The 12,945-nt window shown below is 40.8% G+C and overlaps 1 protein-coding gene across 18 annotated transcripts in view; it reads right to left on the bottom strand.

Annotated features, from left to right (window-relative positions):
• Positions 1-12,945, bottom strand: part of TCF4 (transcription factor 4) — a 335,303-nt gene that overhangs the window by 22,093 nt on the left and 300,265 nt on the right. The window lies entirely within an intron of this gene.

Here is a 12,945-nt window from a genome sequence, read left to right as displayed (position 1 = left end):
TCAAAGGAAGGCAAAATGTATTTGCTCTAACGTGGAAAAAAACACACCATTTAGCCCTAAAAGCGCATCTTTAAAAGTGGTAAGAAACACTCATCCAAATGTTAACTTTTATTGCACACAGATGGGCACTCTGAAGTTTGTGAATTGTGGGCAGCAGATAAAAGCTGCAAAAAATTAAAACAATGGAGGAAGGTTTCTTATGAAGTTATGAGAAGTATACCCTGCTGCTGCTTACAGTTAACTCTTTTCATACTGAGGGGCAGAACTTCAAAAGTTTTCTTACTTTTGAGGTATAATTACTTTAAAGAAAATTGAAACCAGTTCTCAAAAGAAAGCAAATGGGAGAAATTGGTGTATCTTCACAGCTTTGGAATTCTCAACGACAATCATGAGGCAAAAAAAGGGGGGGTGCACATTGCACCTTTGTTTTTGTTTTTATAAAACTGTCTTAACACTGCAATCCTAACCAGAAGCAAGTGCTATTGAACTGAATGGGGTTTACTCCCAGGTAAGGATGAGCATATCTGTAAATTTCAGTTTCTCTCAATGGTTCATATATTTACCAATTTTAATTCAGTCCTCCACATTTCCACATCAGTTTGTGGCTGTTGATTTCAACAACTACAATGTCCTCATGAAAATTCACGAATTTCTCCTAATACACACGTTTTTGCAAAGCAATTTCCCCAAAACAGTGGTATTTTGTATGTTATTTTCACTAGCATGTATATTTCATCCACCACTGTCCTAGCTTATGCATTTCTGTACAAATTACTTGGCTGGAGAACTTCACTGCAAAATTCGGAGAACTGCGAATTTTGAAAGATTGGTGTGTTTTGGTTCTTGTACTGTTTCAGGAAGTGAGAATTAAGTAGGATTGCCTATAAAATCCGAACTGAAATGAATTTCTCCCATATCCCTACACCCAGGTAAATTGCAGCCTAAATCTCATCAGATTAACGGATAACCAAATCTCCCACTACTGAATGCCACACAACACCTTGACCCGAATCAAAATTCGGTTACACTTTTTAGTAATCTAGAATTCAGAGTAGGTCTCGTAGATTCATAATCATGTGAACAGATTGCCAATATTGTTTTGATGTATAGCATAGCCTTGGTGTGTTCAAGGTGGGCATCATAATTATATATGAAATAAAGGGCTGTCAGCGGCCACTAGCTATGATGGCTATGTTCTACCTCCACTGTCAGAGGCAGTGCGCCTCTGAATGACATTTGCTAGGAATCACAAGTGAACTGAGTGCAGTTTGGCTCCCTATAGGGATCTGAATGGCTACTGTGAGAACAGGATGCTAAACTAGATGGGCAAGTGGGCTGATCTAGTCCCCTCTCCCCACCCAAGGAACTTGCTTAAAAATTGAAAAACTGCACCGCTAGTTGGTCCTCAGAAAATGCATTACTTCACTAAGTTTTTAAATATGTTCTGGTCTAGGTTAATAGTGAAAATGTGTGAAACCGTTAAAGATTGATTGTCGCAGGACTGGAAAAGATTTTTTTGCCTGAACTATTGGGCAGCCACTACCAATCAGGGGACGCATTACTGAGCCAGATAGATCAGTGGTCTGATAGTATAAAGGAGCTAATCAGTGGTCTGATAGTATAAAGGAGCCAGATAGATCAGTGGTCTGATAGTATAAAGGAGCTAGTATATTGTATGCTATAACTGAATTGAGACACTTTGGAAAACCAGTCCTGGTCAGCCTCCTTTTCGTAAGAAAAATTGGGCACCTGCAATCAATGACTAATGCACGTTTGGAAGAATACGGCCGACCAAATAAAACAATGGCAGGTCCTTATGCACACCCTATTTAATACGTTTTAAATGATGACCATTTTAAAAAAGAATCCAATTAGAAGTGTTAACGGAAAAGGCAAGGAAAGATGATGGCAAGCAGTCCACAAGGTGATGTGTGTTAACATGAGCCCAACACTGTCAAAATGCATAAGCTGGATGGAAAGCAGGTTTGTGCATAGCTCTTATAAACTTCCATGGCTAAGGGAAAAGGGAATGACGAGGGACACTTCCAACAGAATCGGGTTCTCACACTGTGTGTGCATGTTATTGGTCCGAATTATTCACTCTTATTTAACTGTGCTCAAAGTCTTTCATCTCCATGCTATACAATAATAGTTTCCATATGACTGGTGGCTTAGCTATAAATAAGATCAAAAGCAAAAGAAAGGATTTCATAGTAACCCCGGGGGGGGGGGGGAGAGAGAATCAGTATGAGCAGCATTAAATCAAGAAAAAATAGCAAAGTTTAACAGTTTTCTTTTTAATACAGAAAAGTACCACAGAGTAATAAGCAGCTTTCCAAACAGCTTATGAAAAAGGCATTCTGCAAGTGGTCGTCATGTGCAAAATCCATTTAAACGTAACCAAAAGTGGCAAAGCAGAAGTTTGGCTTTCAAGAGAGAGAGAGTGAGAGCGAAAGAGAGAGAGGTACAGTGCCACGTCTTAAGTAGAGGGAGCAACCAGCTATAAACAAGGGGAGGGGGAGTTATTTTCATGTTTCTGCATACTGTAAGAGAAGACAATATGGCAGCACTCCACACATTTTTCTATGCTCTTCCTGTTCTGTTCTTTTTTAAAAACGGGGGTGGCGGGGTTGGATAATCTAGTATTATTATCATTATTATTGAAAGAATTGCGACATTGCTCAACTCGGGCCCATGAGCTCCGCACAAAAGGAAGTTTTATTTGGCTTCACATGTCCACTCAATGGGAAGAGCCAACTTCTCAAACTAATTTTCTTCTAGAGAAGCAAAAACAACAATGCTAAGCTCCATCCCCTACTGGACAAACAGATGTTAATAATCCACGGGAGGGAATGCAGTTCCTTTGTGCCTATAGACGGCTAACACATGCACTTTTGCAGCGTTTTAATACATCTGAGGACATTTCTTGCCCTTTGGGAGGCTATCTTATGGGGACTGCTGCCTCTTTCTCCCGCAGCAGTCACACACTTACTCCTCTCTCTAAGCACCTAAATTGGCTGATTTGGCATTCTTTGTTTAACCCACAAGGTGGAAAGGAGACCGCGGTGCTTTAAAATGTGAATCGAGCAAAGCATGGGGAGCAGCGATCACCGCTGCCAATGAAATAAAGTCAGCAATGATTTCCTTCCTACGGAGATGATTATTCATTTTACATACTGGCTGAATTTGGAGACGCTCAAGATCCAAAAGCTACGGGATTAGGAATATTAGCGTTTAGCTGTACGTAATGGCCCTGCCAGCGCAACCCACAGAGTCAAAATAAACAGTGAAATGGGGCAGGCTGGATGCCTTATTCTTAAGGAAGAGAAGAATATCTTTCAAGAGACACATGCAGCTAGCCCAGTCTCTCAATCTTTCTTCCCCACTTGCTTCTAAGCACCTGTTGAATGGTGACCTCAACTCTACACCTCAAGATTCAGACGTTTTACAAAACAGCTTTTTAAACAAAAGACAGCTGTTTCTCATCTACGCTACAGGGGAAATAGAAATCAGGGCAGCGCTGGAGAAATGTTACCCAGAGACTTCCTATTCTCCAATAACTTTCACACACCCAGCTGCACAATGGAGCCATCCATGTGTGGAAAAGCAGGGAACACAGTCTAATGCTAAATTAAAACGTGGAAACCAAATACTACTGTTTTAACAATACACCTAATTAGTTAGTTTCAAATGAATGAAGCCATTGTATTAGGTTTTTGGCTTTTTAAGTGTCATTTTATATAATGTCTGGATCCCCTGCTATCACTGTTATACTAAACATCAACACTATAGTTCAAAAATGATTTTTAGTGTGTGATATAATTATACAGAATTTGTAATGCTCACAAAATTAGATAGGCCTCAAACGTTATATAAAATGATTGGCTGCAGCCCCTTTTAAAATGATTCAACAAGATGTTTTATTGTTTGTGAAAGAAAACCTTTTTTTTTATTTTAAAAAAAGCAATGTCACAATACCTTTTTGCATTATTGTGATAATGCTAAATGTGACAAGAGTTAAGCAATGTATTCCTTTTACTTAGTAAACAAGGCACAGCCTTTAAGATGATTTTAAGTTGTTCCCCTCTTTTGATACAAATGCCATAAAACAACTGCTACTTTATTTCCTAAGGGCGGAAAATTCCATGAGTTAATCTAATTTGGATGTTTAAAAACACACGGACAAGCATGTGGTCTTCCTGTGTGCGATCATGTGAACCAAACAGGCAAATTGACAGCAGTATCCCCCAAACATAGCAGGCTGGATCCAAACGTGCCTTTTCATGAATGAAATGCACCCTTTTGTTTGTGGAAGGGGCTTGAATGCAGTGGAATGGAAAGTTAGGGGTAAGGGATTTTTTTTTTGCTGGTTTTCCCTTCTCCCTTGCAGCGCCTCCTATGCTGTTTACGAAAGTTCCACAACCCACTAGCACAGATTTTTAAGGATGCGGGGATAAGATGCAAGAGCAACCTTGGAACTCCACTCACAGAATTTTCAATCGACATAATAAGCTGTTTTGCACATAAAACTATGGCTTACTGCAAATGTACAGGTTCCTCCTCTGGTCCTGCTGCTCTTGCTGCGCTGCCATCAGGAAAGCCATGGTTTGGCTTAGTGTATTGTCTGAACCTGGGCTTGTGGTTTGTCATTCTCCAAGCCATCAGTAGTTGCCAGGACTTGTTCTAGGACTTACAGCTTGTGGTTTGTCCAGAGGAGGCCAACAAAGAATCTGAGTTCGGACAACATGCTAAGCCAAACCATGGAAGGATCAGGCTCACAGGAGAAAAAATGCAGCTGCAATCCATTTGTGCTAATCCCAAGACTCGTTTAGAGTTATGTGACTTAGTTCACAGCAGGAGGACTGGGGAAGGAGTGTGGTGGCTGCAATCTTATCCCTCGGAAACTCTCAGATTTGTGTGTTATAGCATGAAGCCATGGTTTGGCTCAGTGTTACGTGCAAACCAGTTCTCTGCTTCTGCAACTCAACATTTGTTGCACAGGCATGAAAAACATAAACCTCACAATTCCACTGCTAGTGTTATCATACAAATGCCACTTTGCCAAACTCTCTCTAAACATCTCTAAACAAAACCGTCCAATATTCGTACAGCGGCAGGAGCTGTCCGAAGTCAGAACAACGGCTGCCGATCATGTCAAAAAAGGCGTTATCAGTTTGCTAACTACAATATTCTCTTTCTTTAGTGGATTTCCCCCAAAAATATGGTGTATTTTTCTGGGCCAGCCAATTTTATATTTGGGTGTATTTGAAGCCCTATTTTCACAGCGTATCCTGTGCAATCACAGACATATATCCATGTTGCAAGTAGATCAGTTTTTATGTTACAGAGACTACAAAGCAAAGGCCTGGACAACTTGGGTGCACCTAAATTATTTCAATGACTGAAGCCTCTCAGAACACCTTATCTCAATTCCTGTGATAGTCTCTTTCAAAAGTCCTCACCTCTTGTATCTGATGACAGGGAACTGTTCTGATTCCCACTGGAGAGAGAACTTGCCCAGCAGAGGGCAAGAAAGCATTTTAAGAATCTTGACATATACGGTTCAAATCATTTGTTTATCTAGTCCAGTACTGTCTATGGTGGTTGGCAGTGGTCTCCAGGGTCATAGGCAGAGGGTTTTCATATTGGCCTCGTTTGCACAACACGGTAAGCCCTAGTTAATGGTTCACTGTATACACACTGATCTCGTGAGCTATGATCCTCTCTGCTTGCACCCTGGAGAAACAGAGCATCATCTCTGGCTTTGCTTAACAACCAAAGAGCACCATGGCTAGAAGTGGTGGTTTGGAGTGGGGCGGAAACACAATGCTCAGTTCAGACATAATCTGAGCCAGGGATGATGGTTTCTTGCTCCTGCACAGAAGTGGAGATTTGAAAATCTGGCTATCCCATTTTATGTTGCGCAGTGAAGGAGACAGAATCCTGTCCTGGAAGGCCAGCTGCTATAGGCCAGAATTAAGAAGCTAAAAGAGTCGTGCTTTGGGGGACTAGTGGGCTGCTTTCTTTCGGGGGGGGGGGGGGAAACAGACCAACTTATATGAATGAGTCTTTGGCCTGTAACTCCTGTAGTCTTTCTGAATGGCCTTAAGTTAGTTAAAGTTTGTTGAAACAGTAAAAATCCACCATCTAATGATCTCTTTGGAATCCCATGCCTGACTCCACTACCAAGGTTAAAGGAATATCTATACATGTCTAGCTGATGACTGTAGTACAAGCTATCATTTGTTCTGATGAATGGAAGTTTTCACTTGAGATTTTTACATAGATGCTGGTTGGCCATCTGCCAGGTGTTCTTTACCTATGGTTCCTGCATTGCTGGGCCCTGCACCAGATGACCTTTCGTGGTCCTCCACAATTCTATGAATGCACTGCCATCAATGTACATAGGACTGCTTTTAGAAATTCATAAACAGAAAAGGAGGAAGGCAGGTCTCTAATCCAGAGAGCTCAGAAATCTAAATTTGGACTGTGGGAGCGACAACACAGGCGAGAGAGAAATGGAAGAGCAAGGGACGAATGTAAGGAAATGCAAAGATTGCAAATGGTAACCTTGATTACTACGGCCGAAGGGGAGGATTTAAGAGGCCAAGGCAAAAGCTTCGTGGAAAAGGTGAGTTACAAAGATGGATCAGCAGCGGCAGGGGAGAAACAGCACTGCACACATGCCCTCCGTCCCATTAATATTATAAGCTGGTTTTTCTTCCCATGAGCAGTAGAATTCATATAGGAGTGTGTGCTGGTTATTTGATAAGGAAAGACTTCTGGAAACTAACTTGCGTTCTGGACCGCGTCTCAGATTACTTTAAATGTACCCCCTTCCCCACATCCCCCACCCCCCAAAAGGTACAAAGCTGACAAAGGAAGGTGTACAGTGGGCAGAGCAGCTCCCAGCAGCACATTCTGAACAAGTTTCCGGTCCATACCTCCCACTGCTACTTTATTTACTGCAGCTGGCCAAAGTTTTATAGCCTGTTTCATGTATTAAAATTCAAATGTGGAAAACATTACCAGTGTCCTCCTTGATTTTTTTTTTATTTCTCCCCCCCCCCTTCAACTTCCTTTTCAGTGTGGAATGTATCAAATGGTCAAAGGCTAACTTAAGACTGACTCTACTCAAAAACTATTTCCTTTGTTCTTGGTGTTTTCACTTCAAAATTTAGACCAGTTTTCCAGAAAGAAAATAGCAGCCCTGATGCTTTCTCACAAGCAACAGTTTCAGACAGTGAATAATGCTGTCTACAAACTACCAGAAACTGGGGTTCCCTGCCCCCCCTCCTGCAAGAGGAAACAAAGAGTGGCATTCGCAAAGCCTTCACTAGCTTTGGCAGAGGTTTTTCTGTTTTTTGGTCATGTTTCCAAAAGAAATTGCCTGCCCGTCACTGGTGTTACTGTGTTAACTGTACTTTGGGCCTGAGGTTCATTTATTATTTTATAAATTTCGCATAAGCAAACAGGAACTTGAGATCAGCGGCAAAATCAACACACGAGTTTCATACTTTACATGCTGCATAATTGCCATTTGATAAAGAAAGCAAACAAACCAGAGGACAAATACCTGCTCTTTCATTGCAGGAAGCCAAATTCAAGGGTCAGATATTTCCATCAAGAACTATATGCCGAGCTGACATTTCTGGCCGCTCTCCCCCCGCCCCCAAGTCTTTCCTCAGCTACATCTGGCATATAAGAGAGAAGTACATATTTATGGAACAACTCTCTCTGAAGTGATGCCCTGGGTGCATGTTGCATCAGTTTAACATATGCAAAGCAAAAAAGGAGAGAGAGAAAGAAAAGCTACCCAAGAAGGTGGGGGGGGGGAGAGAGAGAGATGGAACCTCTCCTCTCTCTCTTGATTGAGAGCAGATATACAGGAATAGTTGCAAGTCACAGATCTGGCTTTTAATAGAGCCAGATTTCTTCATTAAAAGCAGTATTGTTTAAACACGATGCGGTATGTGTTTGTGCATGGAATCACTTCGTACAAACCCAAATCTTAAGATCCTATGTATCCCAGGGGAACCTAATACATCACCAGAGGGCAATCTAAATTACAAACCAGAATTTACTTTTTTTGTGAATTCTCAGCAACTACGATACCGAAACAAAATCGTGCCTGGTTTATGATATTTTTTATTGGGGAAAGTCAGGAATGAGGATGCTGAAAAAGCATCTTTCCAGCTTCCTGGTCTAGTGGGTAGACTATTTCAAGCAAGCATTTATGTAGTTATCTATAAATTCCTATGGTCTACTTCTAGCCTTTAATAATACAGTGCTCAAAACACCATTGCTTTTAACTTTACTTTTAAGAGGCAATGTCTGCAGAGTTCCTTTGTTCAAATGGTCCTTCTCTCCGCATTTTTAATGACAAACAAAACTCAGTGGTAATAACAGCCATAAATCCACTGCCTTTCATCTTGATTTGAACGAGGAGGCTGGCTACATACAGCAACACTGATTTGTAAGCATTAAACCTGGGCAAAGAGTAAGAATTTAGCCAAGAGCAGCTGGTCCAAATCACATGTTTTTAAAGGGAGAACTGGAATAATGAGTTCTGAATGTAGCCCATTGCTGTTCTGTTAATACACTATAATTCCTTGCAGAGAGTTAGTCCTGACATTTTTTCAGCGCTGTCCCTAAACTGCTAAGATGCTACTTCACAACCCAATACATGCTTCCCCCTGCCTTTCTTTTTGGTGTATAATCTGGACATGGACTTCTGGCCAGAGTGATAGATCAAACTGGTCCCTATTGTAGGATCTTCTGGGCTGGCTTCCCATTTTGGCAACACTCGTTTAGAACTCTCAGCAGACAGGTCAAGTGCAACACATGCAAATTCTCTGGGACTGAGTACAGGAGTAAGTGCACAAGAGATTGCAAACCATTCCATTGGACATTTTATGTTAGTTATTTCAGAGCTGTAGAGTTTTACAATGATGTTTGCATGTGTCTTATTATTCATCATAGAGGAACAGAAATTTAACCATGACAAGATAACCATAGTCTTCAGAGCTTACTGAATCAGATGCTCCTTGTCTGGAAAATATCAGCAGTGCAGTTTCTACCATGAAAGCCAGATTAAAATAAATTGTTTAAAGGAAATTGACACATTTGGATCCAAAACACGAAGCTTGGAGAGCTATGATGGAAGAATGGAATCATAGATTTTTCTGGCTGCTATTAGATATGGCCTCAGGTAGAACTCAGGTCACAATTCATAAATACATAATATTGAAGTAGTTTGCCTAATGGACCTAATTAACTGATGTTTTTGTTTTCTATCAGATTAAGTCTCCCCTCAATGGGAATGAACTGTGAGCAGTACATTTTTCAGGGGTGAGTACCTAGTTTCTGCAATGAAAAAGCAGGTGTGCTTTCTTAAGACATTTGTTTGCATTTATTGTCAAATGGTGATTAAGCAGCACATTAATAATGAATCATTGTGTTGATTTTGCCATGGATCTCAAGTTCCTCTTTGCCTATATGAAATTCATAAAACAACATGTATTTATGGGATGAACCAGACGGTAGACTCTACCGCAGTATTTGTTTTCTTGTACATCTTTCAGCCAGACCCAAAAACCTCACAGGATGTTCCTTGGGTTTCGACATGGGGAACTCTATCAACTACCTTTCAGCTTTTAGTATATGTGCTGCCAAAGCGAGCACAATTACCTTTTGGCTTTTGTACTAAAAGGCAGATTTCCTGCTGTAACTAAATTTTCCACAACATTCTCAGCAGCATCTACTCGCAACAAATTTATCTTATTCAGTGTAAAAGTGACCATTCAGTCATTTGGATGGTTTTGAAGGATGTGAGATTGCTGGTTTAGTTCATGTCAGTAACTGTAGTGCAATTTTATACCTGATTTTAATTATACTTGGTTTTATTCCAGTTATGCTGGAGATTGTTTGACTGTCTCTGACAGTCTGCAAACTCTTTACTGTGCATTATAATGGTCAATTGGATGAACAATAAACCAGAACTTGACTTGACAAACACCAAAATGAATGGAATTCAACATTGTGCTCCTCTGAATGCTTCATCAGCAAAAGCATTTCATCTTGCCAGACAGAATGATCCCTCCTCTCCTGTTCCCATGCTGTTCTAGGGTTTCTCCTGACCCCTCTAATTTTGGGGAGTCCCACTGAAGAAGCTGAAGTTCCTGCATGGGTTTCTGCTGATGGGATCCATTAATTGAATACCGCTCAATGGTATTTATGAAAATAGGCACAACCAGTTTAGTCTCATCTTATAAAATGGTTTTATATTTGCTGACTGTCAACATCAAAGTAGTAATTATGATTGCCTGAGCTGAGCTTCTTCTATACATTCAACCACTGATTATCTTGAATAATAGAATACAAAGATAACACAGAAAATAGTAACTTCGCAATGAAAGTCAATGCAGACATGGGAATCTGTAAGAGGAGAAGGATTCCTGAACTGAAGGGAGTGGAGGAACCAGATTTAGACAGTAGTCCTATAACACTCACCAGGGAGTAAGCCCCATTAAATTCAAACTACTCTTCAAGTGTGCAAAAGAGGGCAACCAAAATGATAAAGGGGCTCAAGCAACTTCCTTATGTGGAAAGGTTACAACATTTGGGTTTTTTAGTTTGGGGTGGGCAAGACCAGTAAGGGAAAACATGACCGATGAAAAATTTAAGCATGAAATGAAAAAATTAGCTAGGGAAGAGGTTTTCTACCTCACTCACAACACTATAACTGGGGTAACACAATGAAGATGAAGATCAGGAAAGAGAAATGGAAGTTCTTATTCACACAGTGCATATTGGCTGTAAACTTTAAAAGGGGAATGGGAAATTTCATGGAGGATAAGGCAGTATGCCTCTGGATGCCAGTTGCTGAGAAACACAAGTGTGATGAGTACTGTTGTGCTCAGCTCTTCCCCCTGAGTTCCACTCTAGAAAGAGAATGCTGGACTAGACAAGGCAGAGTTCTTATCAGAATTGATGGACTAAGGAACTTTCCTTACCTTAAAAGAGTATTTCTTCTCACTACTTGAACAGTGTTGATGGATAAGGAACTGGTAGAAAGTTTGGTGCCCTAGCAGAAGCTGACACAGAAGCTAAACCTGAAGCTGCTTCATATCATGCTTTAAGATTAGCTGAAGGGCTGCTTGTTACAGAAGAAGTGGTCTTGGAGACTGATCACTGTTCTACCAACCTCAGTATTATCTACACCAATAGTCTTCAACCTTTTCAGATCTACATACATACATAGCGACCAACTTCATAATTTTAGCATATATTTGTATGGTGGGAGTACTGCTGTTGCTCTACACCTTAGGCTAGGCTGCAACCTAATAACAGGCCATAATGTGACAGCTGTAGATGAATGGTATCCTCACTGCCCATCAACAGCTCCCCAGGGAATCTTTCCCAATTTAGGCTGGAAATGCCAAAGAATTGAAAGTGGGACCTTTGCATGTAAATCACGTGCTCTACTATTGAGCTATGACTTTTCCCCACTGTAAGAAGCCATTAAGAGAGAGGGACAAATAGTTTCACCGTCACCACTCCCTGCTTCTGCCTGAAAAGCAGAGTGACAGCTATTCCACTATCTATTCTGTTCTGAGATGCAATTAACATGTAGGATATTTGCAGCAAAGTGTGTAGTTAAGTACAAACAAGATTCAGCACTTCGATGTAAAAAATACTGTATGAAAAGATTAAGTACACCAACTAACAATAAATGTCCTGTCCTCCAATTCAAATTCAGTACTGAAGCATATGCCTAACGTAGGTTTGGTCTGAAATCACATCTCTTAATTGCCTTCAATATGTTGGCTTTGATGGCACATGGGGGGAAAGTCTATTACATGAAACTAGAGAAAGAGGGAAAATACACAGCAATATGGCAATAATTCCTTGATTTCTATGTAGACTGATGTGAACAGGAGGAAACTCCAAAAACTGCAGTTGTGCAATAACTTTACGAGAACTACACAAAATAAGACAGAAAAATGTGGGATGCTTTCAAGTTCTTCAAAACTCTTTACTAGGAAATACGTTCTAAAAAGAAAGGTGTGAGGTGGGTGAGGAAAACCAAAAATGAAGAAATGAACAAAAAAATATGCTGCTGTAGTTGCCAGGAGGTCAGCTTGTAGACTCAATTCAAAGATAGGAGGCTACAGGCTGAACAAGAACCCCTGACCCTGACTGTGTGTGTAACAACTTGTCTAATTCAGAATTCTGGAGAAAATGAAAACTCACTTTGAATTTCTGACACTTTCAGTTGCCTCCCATAGCGATAGATAGATAGATGACAGATGATAGATAGATAGATAGATAGATAGATAGATAGATAGATAGATAGATAGATGATAGATATAATTAGGACTGAAGCAACAGGATGGCTTCCAACCAGATTTTAAAAGCATGAACAATGATAATGGACTGGGTGAGAGCCAGTAAACTGAAGCTCAATCCACATAAGTGAGGCACTGTTAGTGGGTGGTTCCTTAGACCTGATGAATGGTAGGGCAATTGCTCTCAATTGGGTTACACTTCATTCAACCTGGGGATACTGCTGGATCCATCCCTTTCACCTGAGACTCAAGTGGCCTTGGTGGAGCAAAGTGCCCTCTGTCAGCTTCAGCTGGTGGCCCAGCTACCATCCCTATGTTGACAGGGATAGCTTAACTTCTGGTGCCAACGCTTTGATAACTGTTAGGGTTAGATTACTACAATGTTTTATACATGGAGCTACCTTTGAAGACAGTTCGGAAACTGCACCTGGTGCAGAATTCAACAGCCAGGCTCCTCACTGGGGCAAAAGTGCTGGTTTTGCCCCAGAAAAATCCAAAGTGCTGGTTTTGACCGAAGTGTTATCTGGCTCAGGGACCCAATACTTCAAGGACCCTCCCCATACAAACCAACCTGAACCCTACAATCATTATCTGA

This window comes from Podarcis melisellensis (assembly GCF_964234715.1).
Source record: "Podarcis melisellensis genome assembly, chromosome: 11".
In the NCBI taxonomy this organism is placed as follows: domain Eukaryota; kingdom Metazoa; phylum Chordata; class Lepidosauria; order Squamata; family Lacertidae; genus Podarcis; species Podarcis melisellensis.
Note: the sequence above shows the minus strand (reverse complement) of the source record. Positions and strands in the feature narration are given on the sequence as shown.